Below are 25,216 nucleotides of genomic sequence, written 5' to 3' on the forward strand. Positions count from 1 at the left end.
ATGAAGGCTACCAAGTTATTCAGCATGGGGATAAAAGCAAAAGACTGCGGATGCTGGAAAAACTCAGCAGGTCTGACAGCATCTTTGGAAAGAGAAACAGAGTTAACGTTTCCAGTCCATATGACTCTTTTTCAGACCTATAGAGAAGTAAAAATGTGATGAAATTTATACTGTTTAAAGGGCGGAGCAGCTGAAGCTGGATAGAAGGTCAGGGATAGGTGGAGGCTAAGGAGAGATTGACAAAGATGTCACAGACAGAAGACAAAGGAAGTGTTAATGGTCGTGGTAAGGGCTAAAGAAGGTGCTGATAGTGGCATAAAGGTAAGAAAACAGAATGTGTTAATAGCAGAATTAATCATTAGACTAATTTAAATACCTATAATCCGTGACACTGTGTGGAAAACAACACACATTTTCAATTGAACGGTGACTGGGAGCTCATACACTCCATTTGCACCCTTTCAATTGGCTGATATTCAGGTTTCTGTGAAAGAACAACAAGGAACAAGCAACATGTGGCCCTTTGGGGTAGGGTGGGGGGAGGGGCCGGTGGTTTGGGAAAAATGATAGAAAAAGGGGGTAAAAAAAAGGGATTAAACAATGAATAAATGAATAAAAATAAAAATAAAGTAAATTTAAAAAGAATTAAAAAAGGGATGAAGATAGAGGAGAGAATTCATGTTGAGCTCAATGTTAAGTCCGGAAGGCTGTAAAATGCCTAGTCAGAAGATGAGGTCTGTTCCTCCAGTTTGTGTTGAGCTTCACTGGAACATTGCAGCAGGCCAAGCTCAGACCTGCTGAGATTTTCCAGCATTTTCTGTTTTTATTTCAGGTTTCCAGCATCTGCAGTATTTTGCTTTTATCTTCATGTTTAACTCACTGCCACTTCTCTTCCTGGAATACCTGCCTTGAAGAAGTACTGCTCTTCACTCCAATAGCATTTTCATTTGTCTCTTTGCCCTGTTCACCTTCATTGCTTTCCCTCCTGGTGTTTGACAAAGTGTTTACTAAAACTCGCTTTCACAGCCATAATTCCTTCCTCAGTGACTGTCTCCGTCTCTGACTTACCCCATGTGGATTCCAACTGAAGTTCCATCCCTCATGTTTCGAACCCACCCAGGATTACAGGTATCTCCGGGACATACAATGCTCCTCGGACTGCTGTTCTCGTCGCATCCTGAGATTCACACTCAGTGCCATGTGTTGCTATATGTACACACTCGACCTCTCTCTCCAGCAGCACCAACTCATCCTATCTCAAAGCTGCCCTTGTCCCCAGTTTCACTTTATTCTTCATCTCATCCGACGCCTAAACAAGAAACTTTTTCTCTTCCTTTCAGGTGTTAAGGAACGCAAGCTCCAGCAACTTACTGATACCAACGCCCATCCAGGACCCTCCACCCCTTCCCATCCCTCTGACCCCATCCCGGCTTCTAACCTCAACCCTTGCTTTGGATTCATCATACCCCTTGACCTTCCCCACTCTGATGCTGAATGTTCAGTACTCAGCAAAGGACTCAGTTTCATACCCTTATGCCCTCACTCAATGAATTTTGGACTCGGCACGATGCTGAACTCTTCTTCCGCCGCCTTCGTCTCTGTGCTCACTTCCTTGGACAGGAGTCCTCCCCTCGTTCAGATCCTTTCACCCACTTCCAGTATTCCCCCTCCACCCGGACCCCTCCCTCTGGCCTCTTACCTGCTCTTGATCTTTTCATTGAGAACTGTCGGCGTGACGTCAGCCGTCTCAATTTCTCTGCTCCTCTCACCCACTCTAACCTGTCTCCTTCTGAACTTGCTGCACTGCATTCCCTCAGGTCCAACCCTGACTTTGTCATCAAACTTGCTGACAAGTGTGATGCTGCTGTTGTCTGGTGTACTGACCTCTACCTCGCAGAAGCTGAGCGCCAACTCTCAGACACTTCTTTCTATGTTCCCCTGGACCATGACCCCACCACCAAACATCAAGCCATTGTTTCCAGGACTGTCACTGACCTCATCTTCTCTGGACATCTTCCCTCTGCAGCTTCCAACCTCATAGTCTCCCAATCCCGGACAGCCCGCTTCTACCTCCTTCCCAAAATCCACAAACAGGACTGTCCCAGCAGACCGATCGTGTCAGCCTGTTCCTGCCCCACGGAACTCATTTCTTCCTATCTTGACTCCATTCTCTCTTCCCTTGTCCAGTCTCTTCCCACCTACATCTACGATTTCCCTGATGCCCTACGTCATATCAACAATTTCCAGTTCCCTGGTCCTAACTGCCTCCTCTTCACCATGGATCAATCCCTCTATACCTCCATCCCCCACCAGGATGGTCTGAGTGCTCTCTGCTTCTTCCTTGAACAGAGGTCCAAACAATCCTCATCCAGCACCACTCTCCTCCGTCTGGCTGAACTTGTTCTCTCACTGAATAATTTCTCCTTAAACTTGTTTCTCTTCCTCCAAATAAAAGGTGTGGCTAAGGGCACCTGCATGAGCCCGTTATGCCTGTCTCTTTATGGGGTCTGTGCAACATTCCTTGTTCCAGTCCTACTCAGGCCCCCTCCCACAACTTCCTTTTGGTAAATAGATGACTGTTTCGGTGTCGCTTCATGCTCTCGTCTGGACCTGGAAAATTTTTTATCAATTTTGCTTCCAAATTACACCCGTCTATCACTTCACATGGTCCATCTCCGACACTTCCCTTCCCTTCCTTAACCTCTCTGTCTACATTTCTGGTGATAGGCTATCCACCAATATTCATTACAAGCCCACCGACTCCCACAGCTACATTGACTACAGTTCCTCACACCCCGTTTCCTGTAAGGACTCCATCCCATTCTCTCAGTTCCTTTGCCTCCGTTGCATCTGAACCAGAGATGCCACTTTCCAAAAGGGCACTTCTGACATATCTTACTTTATCCTTAACAGAAGTTTCTCACCCACTGTGGTTGACAGGGCCCTCAACCATGTCTGGCCCATCTCCCATGCTTCTGCCCTCACACCTTCCCCTCCCTCCCAGAACCATGATAGGTTTCCCCTTGTCCTCACTTTTCACCTCACCAGCCTCTGGATTCAAAGGATCATCCTCTGCCATTTCCGCCAACTCCAGCATGATGTCACCACCAAATACATCTTCCCTTCACCCCCCCGTCAGCATTTTATAGGGACCGTTCCCTCCGGACACCCTGGTCCACTCCTCCATCATCCTGAACACCTCATCCCCTTCCCACGGCACCTTCCCATGCAATTGCAGAAGGTGCAACACTTGCCCCTTTACTTCCCCCCTCCCCACCGTCCAAGGGCCCAAACACTCCTTTCAAGTGAAGCAGTGCTTCACTTGCACCTCCTTCAATTTGGTCTACTGCATTCACTGCTCCCAATGTGGTCTCCTCTACATTGGAGAGACCAAACTCAGACTGGGTGACCGCTTTGCAGAACACCTTCGGTCTGTCCGCAAACATGATCGAGACCTCCCTGTCGCTTGCCATTTCAACACACCACCCTGCTCTCATATCCACATGTCCGTCCTTGGCTTGCTGCATTGTTCCAGTGAAGCCCAACGCAAACTGGAGGAACAGCACCTCATCTTCCGACTAGGCACTTTACAGCCTTCCGGACTGAATATTGAGTTCAACAATTTTAGATCATGAAGTCTCTCCTCTATCTTCACCCCTTTTTATCCCTTTTTAAAACTTTTAAAAATTTATTTTTATTTGTATTCATTTATTCATTGTTTTATCCCCCCTTTTATCCCCTTTTTACCCCCTTTTTCTATCATTTTTCCTGAACCACTGCCCCCTCCCCCCACCCCACCCCCAAAGGGCCATCTGTTACTTGTTACTTGTTGTTCTTTCATAGAATGCTGATCCTTGTTCTGCTATTATCACATTCTGCTTCCTTATCTTCAAGCCACTATCAGCACCTTCTTTAGCCCTTACCACGACCATTAACACTCCCTCTGTCTTGTGTCCATGATATCTTTGTCAATCTCTCCTTAGCTCCCACCTATCACTGGCCTTCTATCCAGCTTCACCTGCTCCACCCCCTTAAACAGTATAAATTCCATCACATTTCTACTCTTTAGCTCTGAAGAAGGGTCATACGGACTCGAAACGTTAACTCTGTTTCTCTCTCCGCAGATGCTATCAGACCTGCTGTGTTTTTTTCCAGCATTTTCTGTTTTTATTTCAGGTTTCCAGCATCCGCAGTATTTTGCTTTTATTCCCATGTTGAATAACTTGGTGACCTTCATTGACCAGGGACAGTGGGGCAGCTAAATTGGGAATTGGTGAAAAACAGCCAGCCCATCTGGCAACATCTGTGAAGAGGAGATAGAGAGAGAGAGACAGAGTTAACCAATGTGATTTTTAGCCTGCAAAAACAGGTGGCCTTGGGAATTAAAATGTAAAAACTTTGAAACTTAAACACAACCAGCCATGAACTTGCCCACGGCTGAACAGGGGAGAGTGAGCAATCCGCTCTCAGGAAGCAGGTCAGTCATTGAAAGCTTTTAAACAGACTATGTGCCTCCATTTTAACCAACTTTCTGGGCTGGATTTTCCATTTGGGGGCCAGGCCCTTGACATCAGAATCAAATGTTGCGGGTCCTGAGCCTGCACTTTGGTGGCCTTGTGAGGACAATTGGGATGCCCTCCAGTGATGATTCATTGGCAGCCCCAGCATCCAAGATGAGAGCTGCCAGTGCCCCAGAGAGAGATCAAGAAAGGGCACCTCACAATGGAGCTGAAGAGCAGGTTAAAAAAAAATCCCCCTTTTTATGGCCATGGCTGCCAGTCTGTGATTGTGGAGGGGTAACCTCCCAATGGACAGCCAGCAACCGCAGCTGCGAGCCAACCATCATGGCAGGGGTTGGGGTTGTCTCTTGTGGGATGGAATGATGCCACAACTGACCCGACCCGGCTCCCACCCATGTTTTGGCCGCAGTGTGGGTTTCACCTGTAGACTGGAAAATTCCAGTCAGCATGGGGGAGGGCCCTTCTTCGTTCATGTGTGTTCTGCCAAAAGGCAGGTCCTTGGCTCATTGCCTGCTGATGCTTCATCCTGAGCTGCCTTCTTGGCAGTTTTTGTCAGTTGTGGCTTGCTATTGCCCCCTAAAGGCAAGGAGGCAGGTCCCAAGCCTCCCTCAGCTGGAACAGGAATCTAACTTATACTTTTGGTGTTATTCTGAACCACACACTAGCCATCTAGCCAACTGAGCTAACTGGCAACCTAGGGTTGCCTATTACCCCTTGGTATTGTCACTGGACTAATATTCCAGAGACCCAGGGTAATGCTCTGGGGACTAGGGTTTGAATCCCACCACAGCAGATGGTGGAATTTGAATTCAATAAAAATCTGGAATTAAAAGTCTGATGATGACCATGAAACCATTGCAAATTGCTGTAAAAACCCATCTGGTTCACTAATGTTCCTTAGGGAAGGAAACCTGCCGTCCTTACCTGGTCTGGCCTACATGTGACTCCAGACCCCCAGGAATGTGGTTGACTCTTAAAATGCCCTCTGAACAAGGGCAACTAGGGATGGGCAATAAATGCTGGCCAGCAACGCCCACATCCCATGAACGAATAAAAAAAAAACAGACAGCTAGCCTGCCAATCTGCCTGCCAATTCACCTGCCAATCCACATAAAATCCACCTGCCAATCTGCCTGCCAATTCACCTGCCAATACACATAAAATCCACCTGCCAATCTGCCTGCCAATTCACCTGCCAATACACATAAAATCCAACTGCCAATCCTCCTGTCAATCCACCTGAAATCCATCTGCCAATCCACCTGCTAATCCGCCTGTCAATCCACCTGCCAATCTGCCTGTCAATCCACCTGAAATCCATCTCCCAATCTACCTGCCAATCCACCTGCTAATCCGCCTGTCAATCCGCCTGTCAATCCACCTGCCAATCCACCAGCCAATCCGCCTTTTAATCCACATGCCATTCTGCCTGCCAACCTGCCTGTCAATCCACCTGTCAATCTTTTGTCAACTCACCTGCCAACCCACCTGCCAATCTGCCTGTTAATCCACCTGTCAACCTGCCTGTTAATCCACCTGTCAACCTGCCTGCCAATCCGACTGTTAATCAGGCTGGCTTTTGGCTGGCAAACCTGGAAAAAATAACTGCAGTGCTCTTGGAAAATCCATACTTCCAAGCTTCCCATTGATAATTCCATGCCGCATCCCACCGCCGGCCCCCACAGCTCTGAATGTACACCTCGGTAAAAATCGAGCCCATGTTTCATGCCAATGGCCTTTCATTAGAGTAGAGTCATCGACCTCAAATGTTAACTCGGTTTTTCTCTCTCCATAGATGCTGCCTGACCCACTGATTATTTCCAGTGTTTTCTGTTGTTATTTCCAGCATCCGCAGTATGTTGTCAAGGGTGAATATTGACACTGTTGTGTTGGCCAATGATTTGGAGGCGGGGCAGGGTTTATGGTTTTTATTTGCCAGAACCTCCAAATTCATGATCGAAACTACAGTAAACAAATACTCCCGAGAATGGCAGGATTATTTCTCGGCAAGATACAGTCAGTGGAGGATAGTCATAAAATGCAAATTATGTGAGTGAGTTTGATTCCAGCAACTTCTAGGAGAGCGGGCTTCTATGGAGAGAATTATCTGATCATCCCCATTCTGGCAGTGGGGTCATGATACCTGAGCCACAGGAAACACACTGCTCTCAGAAGCCGTCCGAGGATGCCTTCTGAAAAGTGCTCCCACTTTGACCAGACAAGTCATCTTTATTACCCGTCTACCTGATATCGTGCTCTTTTGTACACACAAACCTCTCTAAACTGTCTGCAGAGTCCCATCCCGGTATCACTTTTACTGTTGAGAGGCCTATATTTTGTGCATACAATTGGCCTCATTATCCTGAGCTTAGGTGGGGCAGGGTTGGGAAAATATCAACCTCGGATTCAGCTCCTAGCCAAGGTCCATGTGCTCTGAAAGGGGAAATTACCTATGTGTTAATGTCAACTGAGGGCAGCTTCAGGCTCATGTGTAATACTGCCCCACATAGTCGAATAGCTTACTCACCGAGTAGGCTAAGGCCTGAATTTTACTGGTCCCTGGGTGGCGGGAATGGAGGTGGGGGAGGGCCCAGTAAAATAGCAGGGAGCCGCATCAGGACAGCTCCTCGAAGCAGTCCCACCACCCGGGAGGTTTCCCAGCAGTGGGCAGTCGATTTGCAAAATTAAGGCCCCTATTCAGGGACATTAAGCAGCCTGTTGGCATTTTGTTGATGGAGGACACCCATTCGCTCCCCTCCCCCGCTCTGCCCCACCAACCCGCTGAGCAGGGTGGCTTCATGGAGGCAGCCACCCTCTAGGAGCCCAGGGGACCATCGAAACCAGAGGCTCCATTGTCCCAAGAGAGGGCTGTGTGCCTGTCCGAGGGCACTTCAATGTCTCCTACCCCCGACAGGAGCCTTAATTGAATGGCAGGCCACACACAGTCAATTAGGAGACCGCCTGTGGTAAAATTGCTGACTTGGTCCCACCTTCAGTGGGTGCAGGTTTGGGATCCCCATTTGGTCCCAACATCAGGATCCCTAAACCCGTGGTAAAATTTAGCCCTTGGTGTCTCAAATAGCTGCCTGAGCAAGGTACAAGAAGATGCCCGGCACCGATTGGAACCATACGCCAACTTTCATAGGGGTTGCCAGCTAACTAAGCAACACCTCTGAGCACAAGTACAATTTTTATTCATTCATTCATGGGATGTGGGCACCGCTGGCTGGGCCAGCATTTATTGCCCATCCCTAGCTGCCCTTGAGAAGGTGGTGGTGAGCTGCCTTCTTGAATCGCTGCAGTCCATGTGGTGTAGCATCCTGTGGATGCTGCCTGACCTGCTGAGTATTTGCACCATTTTCAGAGTGCAGCTGCGTCACATAAGTTTAGTGACTAATGTTATATCAGCAAACTAAGCAACCATTTTACATAAAGATCCCACAAAGAGCCAAGAGATAAACGACTACAAATATCTTTGATGTTAATGATCTCAGTGTCAATTCTTGTCCAATAAAACTCCTGAACACCCTGGGATATTTTCCTTTATTTAAGGTGCTATATAAATGCATGCAGTTGTTATTTTGCGTATGTTACATGCTTCAGGATCAGGAGGTTGTGTTGGTCAGACCACCAAGGATGGGAAGTCCATGTGTGGCTGTTGGCTTGGAACAGGATCTGGTGGGGATACCAGGCCAATAGGTGAATGCAACAACATTAACAGCTTGAACTTATATAGCGCCCGCCAAATAGAAAAATGCCCCTGCACAGGGGCACCATCAAACAAAATTTGACACTGAGCCATGTAACATGATAATAGGGCAGCTGACCAAATGCTTGGTCGAAGAGATAGGTTTTAAAGCATGTCTTAAAGGAGGAAAGAGAGAGGCAGAGGTTTAGGGCGGGAATTCCAGAGCTCAGGGCCTTGGGGGCTGAATGCCTGACTGCCAATGGAAATTGTAGATGTGCAAGAGGCCAGAATTGGAGGGGCGTAGAGAACTCAGAAGGCTGTGGGCCTGGAGAAGGTTACAGAGATAGGGAGGGGAGATGCCATGGAGAGATTTGAAAACAAGGATGAGAATTTTAAAATCAAGCCGACACACACTGTCTAAATCCACAGTAAAAGGATGGTCATTTGGGAAAGGGTGTGACACAGCTTTAATGAGAAAGAGGGAGAACAAGGGTCAAAGGGGGCAGGGGGAATAACAGGGAGAGAAAATAGCCTGTAAAGTGGGCTTTAATATTCTCATCATGAGCTGTCATTGCTGGCTGAGTGAAAATGCCATTTGACTGGGCTTTCTTTTCTAAATGCCAATCTCTGCAGGCCACAAGTTGCTGATTCTTCCAATCACTCGGCCCAATCTGTTGGATCAGTGAATGCACAGGGAGATAGCACAGTCTGGTCTGGCTGGCATCAGCTTTTCCCTGGCCTTATCAGCACTGTTACTGAAACAAAGGTTTTCCCTCTTACCAAAAAGATTAGTTGCAGCTCAAGCCTCTGAACAAAATGGAACAACAAAGAGCAAACATTGAAGATGTTTCTGTATTTGTTCTTGCTGTTCCTGACTGCGTTTTCTGAAGATGTTCAAACCTTTCTCTTTAAAAGTTTTATTTCCTCCTATGATAATTAAAAACGTTGTTATTCTGAATCAACTGAGAGGTTTGATGAACCCAGTTTAAAATATACTTTTCAATGCATCATGTTTATTTGACAATAGTTATTTTATAAATTAAGGTGTCTCATTCCTCAAAGGTTTTTCTCCTCTCCTGTTGTTACGCCTTCCTTCGCCACTGTTCCATGCAGGCTTGCGAATTGAAGACCTTCAGATCTTCGGAGCTCCATTGCTCTGCTAGTAGAGGACATTCAAGCAGATGTTTCATCATTTGGGATGCCTCTCTACAATCACAGTCAATAAAATTCATTTGGTTTTACCCTGCTTCTGCTTAAGGGCTTTGCGGTGGCTGACACCAGTCCTGAGGTGTTTGAGACACAGCCAAGTAGGCCACGTTTCATTAGCTCCTGATGGATGGGTTCCCTCTGGGTCACATAGACAACTCCAAGTCGCAGACTGCCTTACTGAGGTCCAGTTCCACATGGGCAGCTGGAAGCCTTAACAGTGAGAGGTGGGAGTCAATGACTTCACGTGCAAGCCTGTTCCTATCTTCATGCACACACGGATGCTCTCACACGCAAAATACACACACGCATACATGCATGCACAGACACACCTTTCCATCTCTTAACACTGTGGATAACTTTAAGAGGAGAGGAGGAAAACATAGAGAAATTGGAAGCATTCATTTGTAAATAACCATTGCTAAATAGAAATAATTGATCAGGAACTCCTGTTGATTTTCCTTAAACCACGGCACTGAGGGCAATTATAGTTGCTCCAACTGAGATCAACTAGGTTAGTCTAGGCCAGGGATTGATCCTTGGACTTTCCTGATACAGACAGGGCAGCGACAACGGTGGGGGTTGGTGTGGGGGGAGGCCAGCAATGTTGGGATCATTTTACGGGCGTTTTACGTTGAATTTGCCAGTGCAACTTCCTGCACCTGATCAGCATGTGCATTCAGGCGACAGCTAATTTCGACAGGGCCTCTTTTTCAGTGGTCCTGTTGGTCACCTAAAACAGATGATAGAGCCTTGAATATATTAATGTTAATCGCATATCAATTGTATTTAATTATATGCAGGTAGAGAATGTTAATTGGGGTTTTACTTGAGAACATTAAAAGAGACACTTGGCCTGGCCAAGTTGGCCATAAATAGCAGTCAACAGACGGTTAAGGGAGATGTCCGGCCCGACTGTCTGCTCCTTTTCCGTGGTTACATTCACAGCTGGGTGTCCTTGGAGATTTACACTGGCAGGCTTGAGGCCTTCAGTGATCAGTGGGCACTGTAGGGGCTGGAGTGCTTCATTAGCCCCCAAAATGATATTTTGATTTAATTTGGTAAGGTTCTTTTAACTTTTTTTCCTTAGTTACAGTGCCACTTAAGGCCTATCACTCTATTTTAAACTGTTAATTTGTTTGTTTGACCATTTGTTTAAAGTCATAGAGTAATAGCGTTGTACAGCACAGAAACAGGCCCTTTGGCCCATCGTGTCCATGCCAGCCATCAAGCACCTATCTATTCTAATCCCATTTTCCAGCACTTGGCCCGTAGTCCTGTATGCTATGGCGTATCACGTGCTCATCTAAATACTTCTTAAATTCTTAATGTTGTGAGGGTTCCAGCCTCTACCACCCCCTCAGGCAGTGTGTTCCAGGTTCCAACCACTCTCTGGGTGAAAAAATATTTCCTCAAATCCCCTCTAAACCTCCTGCCGCTTACCTTCAATCTATGCCCCCTGGTTATTGACACCTCCGCTAAGGGGAATGTACTCAAAAGTGTATAAAGAGATATTTATTGAAATTGTGTGGGGGAGGGAGTGGGGGTTGAGTTACGAGGTATATGCTTGTACTAGTTCACTCTGTAAATAAAGATAGGACTGAGTATAAGGATTGGCTACAGTATCATCCTTCACTAACTGGCTTTCTGGGATAGAACACCTAAGGTAGGAACAAGAGGAAGCCACACTTGCCTTCTCGATCATTCAGTTAGATCATGGCTGATTTGTGTTTGGACTTCATTTCCCTGCCTAAGCGTTATATCCCTTAGTACCCTAAAAATCTAATGATCTCGATCTTGAAAATTTCAATTGACCCCCAACATTTGCAGCCTTTTGGAGGAGGAGAGTATTCAAGGTTTCCATTGGGCAAAATTTTATGTCCCATGGCGGGCGCACGCCCAACCCGATTGGGAGTAAACCAGCACCTGATGATGTCGGCCAAGTTCCTGTTGTCATCGCGTACTCGTGCAAAGTTTCGGTCGGCGGGTGCGCGCGAGAGCCAGCAGCGCGCCTGCTGGCCAATTAAGTAGCCTATTAAGGCCATTAAACTAACAATTAATTTGTATTTTCACTGCCCGTCCAACCTTACGGTTGGCAGGCGGGCGAATAGGCCAGGTGGCCTTTGCGTTTTTTAGGAAACCTCATCCACGGGCAGGATGAGGTTTCCAACAGTAATTATTAAAAAAAACCCAAAATTTTGAAACATAATTTTTAATAAGTCCCTGTTCGTGCGACTGAGTCACATGTGGAGACACGTCTCCCTTATTTTTAAAATCTTTATTTTTCACTGTAAAATTCTTCAGCTCCCTGAGGCAGCTCTTTCAGTGCGCGCTCCCCTGCGCATGCGCGGACTTTAACGCTTGTGCTCCTCCCACCCCCCACCCCGGCAGCGCTGAGGTTTTCAGCCTGTGCTTCACACTGTCTGGCTGTTAATTGGCCAGCCATCATGACGTCACAATTGGGGCCCAATCGTGGGTGGTGGTCCATTTTGCTGCCACTCCCGGGCTTGCCCACCTCACCCGCCCGCCGAAGGGGAAATCCTGCTTTCTTAATGTCCCCCCCCCCAAATGGTCTAGCCTTAATTTTAAAATTATGTCATTTCACTCTTGATCTCCCTCACACCCCCCCACCCCCTTCCCCACCCCCCACCCTCCACCCCGCCCCCCCCCCCACCCCCTCTGGCCACCAACAGCAGGAAATAGTTTCACTGTATCTACCCTATTAGAATCATTTTAACTTTTTAAACACCATGTTCAGATCATCCCTCAGTCTACTATACTCAAAAGAATTCAGACTAAGTTTATGCAGCATGCCTTTTTAAGGGTCACTTGGAGAAGGTCGTCAGTGCTGAGTAGATCAGCCTGCAGGCGATTTGAAGGAGTTTGGTGCGGCCTAACCAGTGACTGCCAAAAAATAGGTAAAAAAACTTATCCTATGTGGAGCCGGAGTAACAGCAACTATTACCTCATACTCAAATGCACTAGTGCACATTGTTGCTGGCCCGTAACCACCTCCCTTGATATACCTGTGGATCACTAGCTGTCATTGAGGGAAGTGGCCAAAACTCAGTGCGGCCACAAGAGGGGTGAGCTGCCTCTGGAGCGCATCAGACAGCACTTCCCCCGACGACTGAGGCCTGAGGCCCAACCTCTGAGGTCAAACATTGGACCTTTTGGTTTTAATGAATTTGCCCCTAGAGGCTTTACCTCTGAGCCATAATAATACCCATAGAAATTGATCCTTGGCTCTCCAGGCCTAGAGCTTTGTGTTCTGGAAATGTAAGTTGCCAATTCAGATGTTTTGTTCAATTTGTGACCTCCTGATTTGCCAGCCATTACAAATGGAAAATCATGAGCTGCCAAATTGGGTGTGTGCCTGATTTCCCGACACACACTCCTTAAAGCTTTTAAAAGGGAAAACTAACCATCATGCCAGTTCTGGTCAGGTTTGTAGCATTCTCATTTCTTCTCTTCCTTTGGCCTATAAAAAAGCTGGTTTGATTGGCTGCCTCATGCTGTCTTCTTCCAGTTAACAATTCAAGGATCTTGTGATGCTGCGTGACATCAGCTTCTTGTCAGCAATTGTCTTACCCGGCTGACATCCGAGGCATTTCATCTTGTTTACTGCCTGCCCATGACTATTTTCCAATTTTCCAATCTTCTTCCTCCTATCCAGGGGCTGATTTTTCTTTGTGCTTTATTGTTAACACATAACTTAGCATGTGCAATGAATTTCCTGTTCTTGCTATACTCTTTTTTAAAAAATCCTTATCCCTGGGATTAATGACCAAAGGAACCGTAGGAATTGCATCCAAGTGGGAGCTTTCTATTGTTAAAAGATGCCAATCTTTCACATTTAACTTCCGCGATGTCATTCCTGACACAGGTTTTACAGCTTCCTTTACAAACTGTATTTTGAACGTTTAATGCATGTGACAACGGCATTCAACTGATTCTTGGCAGCAGCCATACATTGCCGAGTGACTATGTTCAGTGCTCCTACCTCTGGGTAATGCACAGGAGACTGGATTGTTCAGTCTGAAAGCGGACGTCTCTCTCTCAGCAGACAGCTTGGGTAGTCAACACCGCCCAGGAAACTAATGATTGGATTAACTGCTTTGCCTCACTTATAACAATGTTTTTTTTTTAATATCAAACATAAAATAGAATTACATAGAATGTACAGCATAGAAACAGACCTGTTAGTCTAACTGATCTGTACTGGTGTTTATGCAGCACACAAGCCTCCTCCTATCCTACTTCATCTCATCCCTTTTATTCCTTTCTCCCCTGTTCTTGTCTAGCTTCCCCTCCAAGGCAGTTTTACGACCCACTGTGAGAGCGAGTTCCACATTCTAACCGCTCTCTGGGTGAGGAAATTTCTCCTAAATTCCCTATTGGATTTATTAGTCACTTTCTTAAATTTATAGGCCCTAGTTTTGAACTTCCTGTGCACAAGGAAAAGTCTTCCTCCATCGACCCTATCAAACCCCTTTGTAATTTTAAAGACCTCTATCGGGTCAGCTCTCAGCCTCCTCTTTTCGAGAGGAATGAGTCCCAACCTGTTCAAATAAAAACCTGTCTGTAAATTTCTAAAGAACTTCTCTTCCTGCACCCTGCCTACCCCATTACCTAGCGCATTCACCCCTCGCTTCCCCTCAAGGCGCAAGCTACTTGCTTGGGCTGCAGTTCCACGTGTAATTAAATTAAATGGCCAATTAAGTGCCACTTAATGCCTCAGTCAGCATTTTACAGTTGTGGGGGGTTGCGGAGAGGGGCGTATGGTGGGTGGGGTTCGGGGTGGGTGGGGGGCGGGGGGCTTCCATTCTGGATGCTCCATAGCTTACAGAAAAGCCCTCTAGCAACAATGGCCTTCCCTGTAGCCCCAGTGCCTTCACTGGAGAGTTCACCGCCCACCCCTCTCACCCCTGCCGAGTTGCTGCCTGGCCTCTGATTTGGCCAACAGTGCTGAGAGGCAGGCCTTTGTCCTCAATTGGACGGGATGCCCTGCTACCAGCGTTTAATTGGCTGCCACAGGTAAAATCTCCCCCATGATCTCACTGTCCGCCTGAGTGGGCTTAGGACCTACTTTGAGTCCTGGCGATGGGACTTCCTACCTCACGGTAAAATCCAGTCCTTCTGTGTCACATTGAGGGAGTGCTGCACTATTGGAGGGACCGTCTTTTGGATTAGGTGTTAAACCGAGGCCCTGTTTGCCCTCAGGTGGATGAGAAAGACCCCATGGCTCTATTTTGAAGATGAGGAAGGGAGTTTTGCCCAGTGTCCTGACCTCCACTTATACTTCAACCATTGCTGTTCGTGGGAGCTTGCTGTGCATAAATTGGTTGCTGCATTTCCTACATTACCACAATGACTTTTGTCATGCCCAGTGAAGGCACGTCCTATTCATAACTCTAAACATGGACTGCACTCAGTATATCATTTTCTGGAACTATCCTTTATTTAAAAACAGGGACGCTAACAAAGCTACTAAGTTGGTGCCAAGGGTCAGGCGACTTTTGCAATTTAGGCTCAAAGGATTAATTCATGTCTGAAACCACCTCTGGAAAGTCCTCGAATGCAAATGAGTTTCTCAGGTGGTAAGGGACCATCCTTCCATCTCAATGGAAGAGATATGTTAGACCTTATATGTTATAACAATGGCTGCCAAATTTGTCAGAGCTGTGAGGATGGAAGATCAAATTATGTCTTCCAGTGACCTAATCGTAGCTGGTATGTTGATGGGTTATCAATCATTCTCTCATTGTGTATCAATTACCCTGACTCCAACCCATTATTTGGACAATAGAAGTTGATCATGTGACCAAAACTGCCTTCAGATAACAAATTATACATATCTTAGCACCCAGAGAGAAACTAAAGCTGTCTACGCAACACCAGCTGCAAGACATCAGTACCCAAAAAAGCAATAGACCCACACCTATTAAACCTAGAGACAGTTACATCTAAAAGGTCTCCCCACCTGATTCCTATTCCAAGCCCACCTGTAAAGAAACTTGACCTCGTGGTAAGAAAAAATTACAAGTGACTAACTTTGTGACCAGTGGAACATCCATCTCTTCAAGGGAATCCTACAGTTATCTCTGATATACGACTACAGGTGTTGAAACCACCTAAACCACCCTTTCAGAGTGAAAACATTGCCTTTGCCAGGCCTGTAATGACTGTTTTTCCTATGATAAGCCAAACAGGTGAACTACAAACAATTTTTCTGTTTACAACTTGTAACGGTGCCCTATTCACTTAAACTGTATCTTTCTTGTCGGTGTGTGCATGAGTGATGTAGCATTTAGATTTTCAGTGTGAATGCGAAAATAAATAATCCGTATTATTTAAGCCCACAAAAGCTTGCTGCTGTTATTTAAATTGAACTTCCTGGGGGCTAAGAAACATACAAACCTTCCTTTCAAAAACCACACTGATTATGGACAGTAAGGAAAAGGGTACAGCGGTTTCAGTTCTCTCCCAGCTCTAACCATAACCCTTCAGTAAACCCTTCATTGATTTAAAGCATTTTGAAGCATGTTTAAAGGCACTATATCAATGAAAGTCTTTTTGTTTAGTTTTCCAAAGAAGTTCCATAGGTAAACCTCACCTGCAGAATCTGATCCCAATGTTCCCACATTGGATTCAGCACTGAGGGGGGAGGAGGCTGAAAAATCAGTCAGGGCTCCAGCTCCTAGTCACTATTCAATGCTTCAGCTGGGCTTTTAACCTTTGTGGACATTGGTGGAGACAGGATTGGTTTTGACTCTGACACTATCCATGAACAAATAGTGTGTTGATACTCAGTGGCTGAAATCGTACTTGAAGGTAAGGGTACAGAGGGAGGTTGTTGGGGTACAGAGGGAGATTGTTAAGGTACAGAGGGAGATTGTTGAGGTACAGAGGGAGATTGTTGGGGTACAGAGGGAGATTGTTGAGGTACAGTGGGAGATTGTTGAGGTACAGATGGAGATTGTTGAGGTACAGATGGAGATTGTTGAGGTACAGAGGGAGATTGTTGAGGTACAGAGGGAGATTGTTGAGGTACAGAGGGAGATTGTTGAAGTAGAGAGGGAGATTGGCAAATGTGAGGCAGCAACTCATCATGAGCCACCACTGCCCAAAGGGAAGGGGATTGAAAAATAATAGGATCTTAGAATCATAGAATGGTTACAGCACAGAAGGAGGCCATTCAGCCCATCATGTCTGTGCCAGCCCTCTTCAAGAGTAACTTGCCTAATTCCATGCCACCACCTTTTGCCTGTAGCCCTGCACATTCTTCCTTTCAGATAAAGACCCAATTCTCTTTTGAAAGCCATGATTGAACCTGCCTCCACCACATTCTCAGGTAATGCGTTCCATATCCTAACCGCTCGTGGTGTGGAATTTTTTCTCCTCATCTCTCCATTACTTTTTTTAACCAATCTATCTGCCCTCTGGTTAGCGATCCTTTCACCAATGGGACCAGTTTCTCTCAACTACTCTGTCCTGACCCCTCTTGATTTTGAACACCTCAATCAAATCCCCTCTCAATCTTCACTTCTCCAAGGAAAACAGTCCCAGCTTCTCCAATCTATTTATGTAACTGAAGTTCCTCATCCCTGGAACCATGCTCATGAAATAAAGTGGAGACTTATCTTTAAATAGAACCTGTTCTGAATTTACAGTTCAGGTCATTTTCCTTCGACTGGGGTGGAGGGGAGGTGTCAAAGATCAACTTCATCTGTTTCCTGATTGGTAGATTGTTATACAGACAGACTATATTTGGGTTAATGCATGTTTTGTTTTTCCTTATTTCTCCTTTGCTATTTTTCTTGGCCCTGTTAATCTCACCCCCCATCAATGAGACACTTCCTTCTCTCAGGAGGTTTAGATAGTCACTGCTTCTGCCAGAAAGGGTTTATCCAGACTTCTGCTCTCCCTCAGCCCAGACATGAAATCTGTGCTGAGCCCAGCAATGACCCATCTTCTGACCTGCTTGAGAACCGAGTGAAATTCTCCCAATGAAGAATGGAGCTGGACGATGCCAATTAAGGATAAGATTTTGGATACTGGTCTGGTTTGTTCCCCTTCCTTTCCCAAAGGAAATTAAGGTTGGCAAAAGCCCTCGAATGGGAACCCAGAACCTTCAAAGCTCCTGATGATGCGGCTGTCTTAAACACCAGCACAACTGTACGTTCTAATCTGATCAGGTCATTGAAATTAATGCTTGTGAAATTTTTGCATTAGTCATTTAATCAACTAATCTCTGCACCCTTTACTTTCCCAGAAATTACATCAAAACACCATCTGGCTTTGTAACGGGCTGTGCAGTGTTTTTACATCTGTTTTCTCAGTGCAGCTAGAATTGGAACCAGTGCTTGACCCAAATCAGTTATCACAAGGAATGCAGATGTAGGACTGGCTGACCAGGAGGAAGGAGAGAAGGGCTGAGATTTAATCCAGCTGTGATGCAGACTAAAAATCCTGCATCCAGCTGCCACTGGAACAAAAGTAGACTTGTATGTTTTTTTTTGTGAAGAGCAGAGTGTCTTAACAGAATGGGCCCATTTTACATCCATCTGTTAACAGATTAACCAGAGCAGAAAGTTAGCAGTTACCGGGCAGTTTTCACTACCTCATTTCTCAGTCCCAACACATGGGGAAAAGACTCAGATGAACAATTCTACAAATGTCAGAAGGAATATTCAAGAAGGCCATCGTTAGGTTACACCATGCATATTTTAATTTGGACCTTTTTTCTCCCAATATTCTCCACTCAGCCCTTGAGCTTGGCCGAGGTTAGCTTCATGGACACAAGCAGCACTCAAGTATCTCTCCCAGGGACTTGGGATGCCTGATAGCAAATGTCGACCAGCTATTCAACTGTGAAGGGCACCATGGACAAGTCATCTTCTTCTCAATTAACATTCACACATGCTCACTTTCCAGCTGGCCCCAATTTATTCTCCAGCCACTACCCTCACTCCGCCTCCACCTCCTGAAGACATCATCCCAAGCTGGGAAATAGATCCACAGGCAGTCCTCTTGGGACCAAACACAATGCTGCTTCAACTGTTCTCTTCCCAGCTAACTTCAGCTGGAATAGTGGTTGGGATATTACAACTGGTCAAAGTGTCCGTGGATTAATGTGGGGGGGAGGCGGGTGGTGAAGACCAATTATAACAATAACAACAAACTGCATTTATATAGTACCTTTAAAGTAGTGAAACATGCCAAGGCACTTAAGATCAGACAAGGTTGTCAATCTTGACCACTGTGCAATATGCGTGTGTGTGTGTGTGCCATTTTGTGTGAGTGTAAGTTAGTGTGTCTGTCTGTGTGGGTATTTGTGAGAGAGTCAGTGCGCACCCATGTGTGTCACTGTATGTGTTTACAGTGTGTATGTCAGCTGTGTGTGAGTGTGAGTCAGTCTGCCTATGCGTTGTGAGTGGGTGCGTGTCAGTGTGTGTGTGTGTCTCAGTGGGCAGAACTTTACGCCTCGTGGGTGGGCGCGCGCCCGAACAATCGGGCATAAAATCGCACGAGGTGATGTCGGGCGAGCATCCTGAAGTCACCCTGCACGCGCAGAATCTTCAATTAAAAGGCCACGTAAGGCCATTAAAAGCCTATTCACCCCGATTTTATGTTGCCCGTGTGATTTTGTGCTTGTCGCACGGGCAAAACGGGCAGGCGGGCAGCTGACCTTTTGCAAGACCTCATCCAGGGGCAGGGTAAAAAGGGTCAGCAGCATTGCCATTGTGAGTAGTGAGGAGTTTAGGAAATCGTTTGCTGCTGGTTGCTTATTTGAACTTGACAGCTTCATCTCTGTTAGAGCTTCATTCTTAGCATTTCCAGGCTTCATTTCAGGACTCATTGGTGTCTCCAAGGCTCCCAGAGAATTTTGACCATGTGGGCCCTTCCAGGTAGCAGACAGTCTTCTGTTACACTGTGAATGGGGATTTTGCTCTCTGCTGGAGGCATCTCCCCTGAGGAGGAAGAGAGGGGCAGAAGGGAGAGGAGGCCAGAGCAGGGACCTGTGGGAGGAGAGGCGCAGACACAAGGGGCACAGGGCCAGCAGGTAGTCCAAGGCGGAAGGGGTCACAGAAGACGCCACTATCCTGCTGCCAGGGTTTACAGGTGGCAATGCAGCTACCTCAACATACCTGAGGTGCAAGGCCGAAGGAGGCTCCGCCTCTCCAGGGAAACCGTGACCTCCATTTGTGAGATGATCGGCCCTGAGATCAGCTCTGACTGTGTGGGTGGACACCCCATGCCAGTGGCTCTGAAGGTCACAGTGGCCCTCAACTTCTGTGCCTCCGGCTCTTTCCAGGGGTCAGTGGGGGATCAGTGTGGATTCTCCCAATCAGCTGTCCACAGCTGCATCAAACTAGTGACAGAAGCTCTGTTCAGGTGGGTAATGACATATACAGAATTACCTGGAAAAACTCAGCAGGTCTGGCAGCATCGGCGGAGAAGAAATCAGTTAACGTTTCGAGCCTTCATGGCCCTTCGGCAGAACTGAAGCATAGTTAGAAGAAGGGAGAAATATAAATTGGTTTAAGGTGGGTGGGGGTGGGGGTGGGTGGTGGTGGTGGGGGGAGAGAGAGACATTGAGGGTGTGGTGATTGTGGAGATGAGCAGATAATCAAAAGATGTCACAGACAAAAGGGTCAAAGAGGTGTTTTGTCTGAGAAAAGTGCTAATTAAGAATGGAAGACAGGATATTCAAAGTACAGCTCTAGTGGGGGTGGGGTGGAAAGGCTAACAAGGTTTTAGTTTTAGATTTAAAAATAGTGGAAATAGGTGGGGAAAGAAGAATCTATATAAATTATTGGAAAAAAAAAGGGGGGGGGGAAGAAACGGGGTGGGGATGGGGGGAGGGGGAGTTTAAGATCTAAAGTTGTTGAATTCAATATTCAGCCCGGAAGGCTGTAAAGTGCCTAGTCGGAAGATGAGGTGCTGTTCCTCCAGTTTGCGTTGGGCTTCACTGGAACAAGCATTGTTCCAGTGAAGCCCAACGCAAACTGGAGGAACAGCACCTCATCTTCCGACTAGGCACTTTACAGCCTTCCGGGCTGAATATTGAATTCAACAACTTAAGATCTTAAACTCCCCCTCCCCCCATCCCCACCCCGTTTCTTCCACCACCACCCCCCCCACTTTTTTTTTCAATAATTTATATAGATTCTTCTTTCCCCACCTATTTCCATTATTTTTTAAATCTAAAACTAAAACCTTGTTAGCCTTTCCACCCCACCCCCACTAGAGCTGTACTTTGAATATCCTGTCTTCCATTCTTAATTAGCACTTTTCTCAGACAAAACACCTCTTTGACCCTTTTGTCTGTGACATCTTTTGATTATCTGCTCATCTCCACAATCACCACACCCTCAATGTCTCTCTCTCCCCCCACCACCCACCCCCACCCCCCCCACCCACCTTAAACCAATTTATATTTCTCCCTTCTTCTAACTATGCTTCAGTTCTGCCGAAGGGCCATGAAGGCTCGAAACGTTAACTGATTTCTTCTCCGCCGATGCTGCCAGACCTGCTGAGTTTTTCCAGGTAATTCTGTTTTTGTTTTCAATTTCCAGCATCCGCAGTAGCTTTTAGCTTTTTGTTTTTATCTGGGTAATGACATATATTCATTTCTGTATGGACGAGGCCAGCCTGGCTGAGCGAGCCAGAGACTCCGCATCCAGGGTGCCATCGACTGCTCACATGTGGCCATCAAGGTGCCAGCGGGTCAGCCGGGTGCCTTTGTCAACAGGAAGGACTTCCACTCCATGAATGTGTTGATAGTGTGTGACCACAGGATGCAGATTCTGCAAGTCTGTGCAAGGTACCCAGGCAACTCCCATGACGCATACATCCTGAGACACTCCCAGGTGCTGAGACTCTTCAGTGCTCCAGCCTGACTGGATGGATGGCTGCTGGGTGTAAAGGGCTATCTGTTGAAAAGATGGCTCATGACACCTCTCCACCACCCAAGGACAGAGGCGGAGCAGCGGTACAACAGGAGCCATGGCTCCACAAGGGTAGAAATAGAGAGAACCATAGGTTGCGTTTCCGATACATGGGCTGCTCAGGGGGCGCACTGCAATACCCCCCTAGATCGTGCGTCACTGATAGTGGTTGCATGCTGCGCTCTCCACAATCTGGCACTGGCAAGGGGAGACCCATTGGAGGAAGAGGATCTTGACGTAGCTCCACAGGCCACAGAGGATGAATCCAGTAGTGAGTCAGAAGAGGAACACGGTGAGGAGAATGTTGAGACGTTGAGGCAGACCCTGGTAACCTCCAGGGAGGCAGGAGCACCAGGGAAGCCTTGATCCAATGTTCCTTCAGCTAGGCTGCCAAAGATCCGCTTCCACCTCATGCCAGGGCTGCCGCCTCCATCCCGGATGTCGGAAATGATCCTTTCATTTGAACCCAAAGTCCACTCAGTGCCTGTGCAATAAAGTATCACGTCCAGCATTAGATACTGGCGTACCCTGCACCAAACAAAACGATGATGCATACTTAGGCCATTAAGACAAAAGCAAAACTTATATAATTTTCACTCTCAAAACAAATTAACATTACCTTCTCTAATGGTCATGCTCACACCAGTAAACATATAAATAAAACATTACAGAACAGAAGATCACCCGTGAACAGTCCCTGTTGTGCTCATGGTGCCTTAAACTTAATGTTTGTGAGTACTACGTCTTGGGGCCCAGCCCCTCTCACTGGCATTGGAGCCATCCTGCTGACTCTGCTGTCCTGTTGGCCTTGATGAGCTTGGTGGTCGTCCCCTGGCCAGTGGAGCCTGTGCTGTCCCCACCTGGGAGGGAGTGGCCAGTGGCACAGCTGGCACCTCCCCAGTCGCCGCAGCATCATCAGGTACCATGGTCACTGGCAGAGGAGCTGCTGTGGTCATCCAGAGCACCCTGAGAGAAGCCCGCAGAGACAACAAGCAGGTCGTGCACCAACGTGAGGTTGTTCTGGACCTCCCTGCTCGCCATTGATGGATGGGTACCTAGCTGGGATACTGGGTGCCTCATCCATCTCCCACACTGGCATTGATCACCAGAGGTCATTGCCTGTGTGAGGACTTGCAGATCAAAGCACCACCCCAGGAATCCCTGATTCTGTCCCTGGAGCTGCCTCTCCATGAGAGTTGCCACTCTCTCAATGGAGGAGACATTGCGTTCGGCCATGAGGGTCAACGCAGTGCTCATGCTCCACATGGACTCCTCCACAACAGCGACCATGGCACTCAGACCCTCGTGGATCTCCGTCAGATCCTCCCGCTGGACATCCAGTATCCGCTGCCTAATGGACGACTCCAGAGGCTCATCATCTGTCTTCAACTCAGCATCGTCCTGTCCCCAGCTGTCCTCTGACTGCCGGTGCCCTGGGCACTCTCTGCCTCCGCCTGCACCTCAAGCAAGTGTGAATTGCCCTCACCTCTGTGCACTGACATTCTAGCCGTTGATCTAATGCCCACCGGGGTGTTCGAATCTGCACTGGTGCCTGGTTCATGAGGCGGGTATGATGCAGGTGCCCAGCAGCCCTCCAGTGTCAGAGGTGGCTCTTCGGGGTCCAGAGAGTGAGTGCGTGCTGGTGAATCTAAGGGAGAAGAAGGACATTTCATTAGTTTAAGTCGTCACACTGTCACTGTGCATGCCAGGCACCCTGGTGACACAATGGAGATCTGCATCATGGTGCCATCATCTTTCAATGATCAATGGGGACTCCAGGTTTGAGGCTCCCATCAATAAAGAGACTGGACTAGAATGTTTGCACCATCCGAAACTCTCACCTCTGTGCTCTGTACTCTCACCTCCATCTGGCACCCCTACCTTTCTGTGACCAGCTGAATGAGGTGGATGGTGTCTTCCCAGCTCCAAGGCTTCTTGCTCAAATCTCATCAATATTAGGAGGTTTGGGGGGTCTCCGCCTGCCCACGACATCTCGATGTTGTTATGGGTCATCTTCTCCTGAAAGGACAGAGGAGCATTGATTAGTCCACTCTCTACCTGCAGTACCATTGCAGCCTGGCCAACCCCAGCTGAGGAACACCTTGTAGGGTACACTTGAGTCATGGCCTTCGAGCCGCAAGGCACTCAGTCCAAGCAGCCAGGGCTCACCCACTTGGCCAGCTCCGGCATCATTGACAGTTGGCACTCAGACTCTAACACCCCTGAGCCCCACGAGGGGATGGCCAGACCTTAACACTTCAACACACTGACCTACGCCAACACGGTACTCACCCTTCCCGAGTGCAGCAGGTCATTGAACCTTTTGTGGTACTGCACCCACGTGCGCCACACAACGTCATGGCTGCTGACCTTGGCTGCCATCTCCTCCCAAACTCTTTTTGTCAGGTGCCATGGCCTCCTTCTCCCATCCCTGAGAACGAAGGTGTTCCCCCTGACACCCACCACCTCCAAGAGGACCCTAAGGCACTCATCCAAGAAACGGGGGTCTGAGCACCCACAGAATCTGTCCTCCCATCTGATGTCTCCAAACCGCTGAATATGATTCTCCCCTGGCAAGACTTCAGGGAGCTGCCTCTGCCATTTTTAACCTGCCCACTGGGTCGCCATTGGACCTGGCACCCGACAGACCCCCGCCTGGCCTTTCCTGACCGGTGGGAAGCCGCGTTTCACGCTCGGTGTGCAGCCAGTGTGAAATCGTGGTCGGGGGCCTGTTTCCCGACCACTTCCGGGCCCGCTGATCGCGCGCACCCACCAAGGGTAAAATTCAGGCTAGTGTGTGCGCGTCAGCCTGTGAGTATAAGTGCCTGTGAGCGTCAGCGTGTGTGTCAGCCTATGAGTGTCAGTGCGTGAGTGTGTCAGTCTTTTTTTATTATTCGTTCATGGGATGTGGGCATCGCTGGCTCAGCCAGCATTTATTGCCCATCCCCAATTGCCCTTATTCAGAGGGCATTTAAGAGTCAACCATATTTCTGTGGGTCTGGAGTCACATGTAGGCCAGATAAGGACGGCAGATTTCCCTCCCTAAAGAGCATTAGTGAACCAGATGGGTTTTTATGGCAATGGTTTCATGGTCATGGTTAGGCTTAATTTCAGATTTTTATTGGATTCAAATTTCACCATCTGCCGTGATGGGATTCAAACCCGGATTCCCAGAGCATTACCCTGGGCCTCTGGATTACTAGTCCAGAGACAATATCACCGCCTTACCCATAAGTCTGTGTGCGTCTGTGTGTGTGTCAGTGTGTGTGTTAGCGTGTGAGTGTGTGTCAGTGTGTGTGTTAGCGTGTGAGTGTGTGTCAGTGTGTGAATGTCAGTGTGTGTGTGTGTGTCAGTGTGTATGAGTGTGTCAGTCTGTGTGTGTCAGTCTGTGAGCGTCAAAGTATGTGTGATTGTGAGTGTCTGTGTGTGTGTATTTGTGTGTCAACCTGTGTGTTTCAGTGTGTGCATTTCAGTGTGTGTGTGCATGTGTCTGAGTGTGTGTGAGTCAGTGTGAGTGTGTGTGTCTTTGTGTATGAGTGTCTTTTCATGTCAGTGTGTGTGTGCCAGTGTGTGTGTCAGTGTGTGTGTGCATCAGTGTATGTGTGTGTCAGTGTGAGTGTGTGTGTCAATGTGCGTGTGTGTCAGTGTGCGTATGTGTCAGTGTATGTGTGTTAGTGTGTGTGTCAGTGTGAGTGTGTGTGTGCATCAGTGTATATGTGTGTCAGTGTGAGTGTGTGTGTCAATGTGCGTGTGTGTCAGTGTGTGTATGCGTCAGTGTATGTGTGTTAGTGTGTGTGTCAGTGTGAGTGTGTGTCAGTGAGTATGCCAGTGTGAGTGTGTGTGTCTGT

Source organism: Cetorhinus maximus, chromosome 15 (assembly GCF_964194155.1).
Source record: "Cetorhinus maximus chromosome 15, sCetMax3.hap1.1, whole genome shotgun sequence".
Lineage (NCBI taxonomy): Eukaryota > Metazoa > Chordata > Chondrichthyes > Lamniformes > Cetorhinidae > Cetorhinus > Cetorhinus maximus.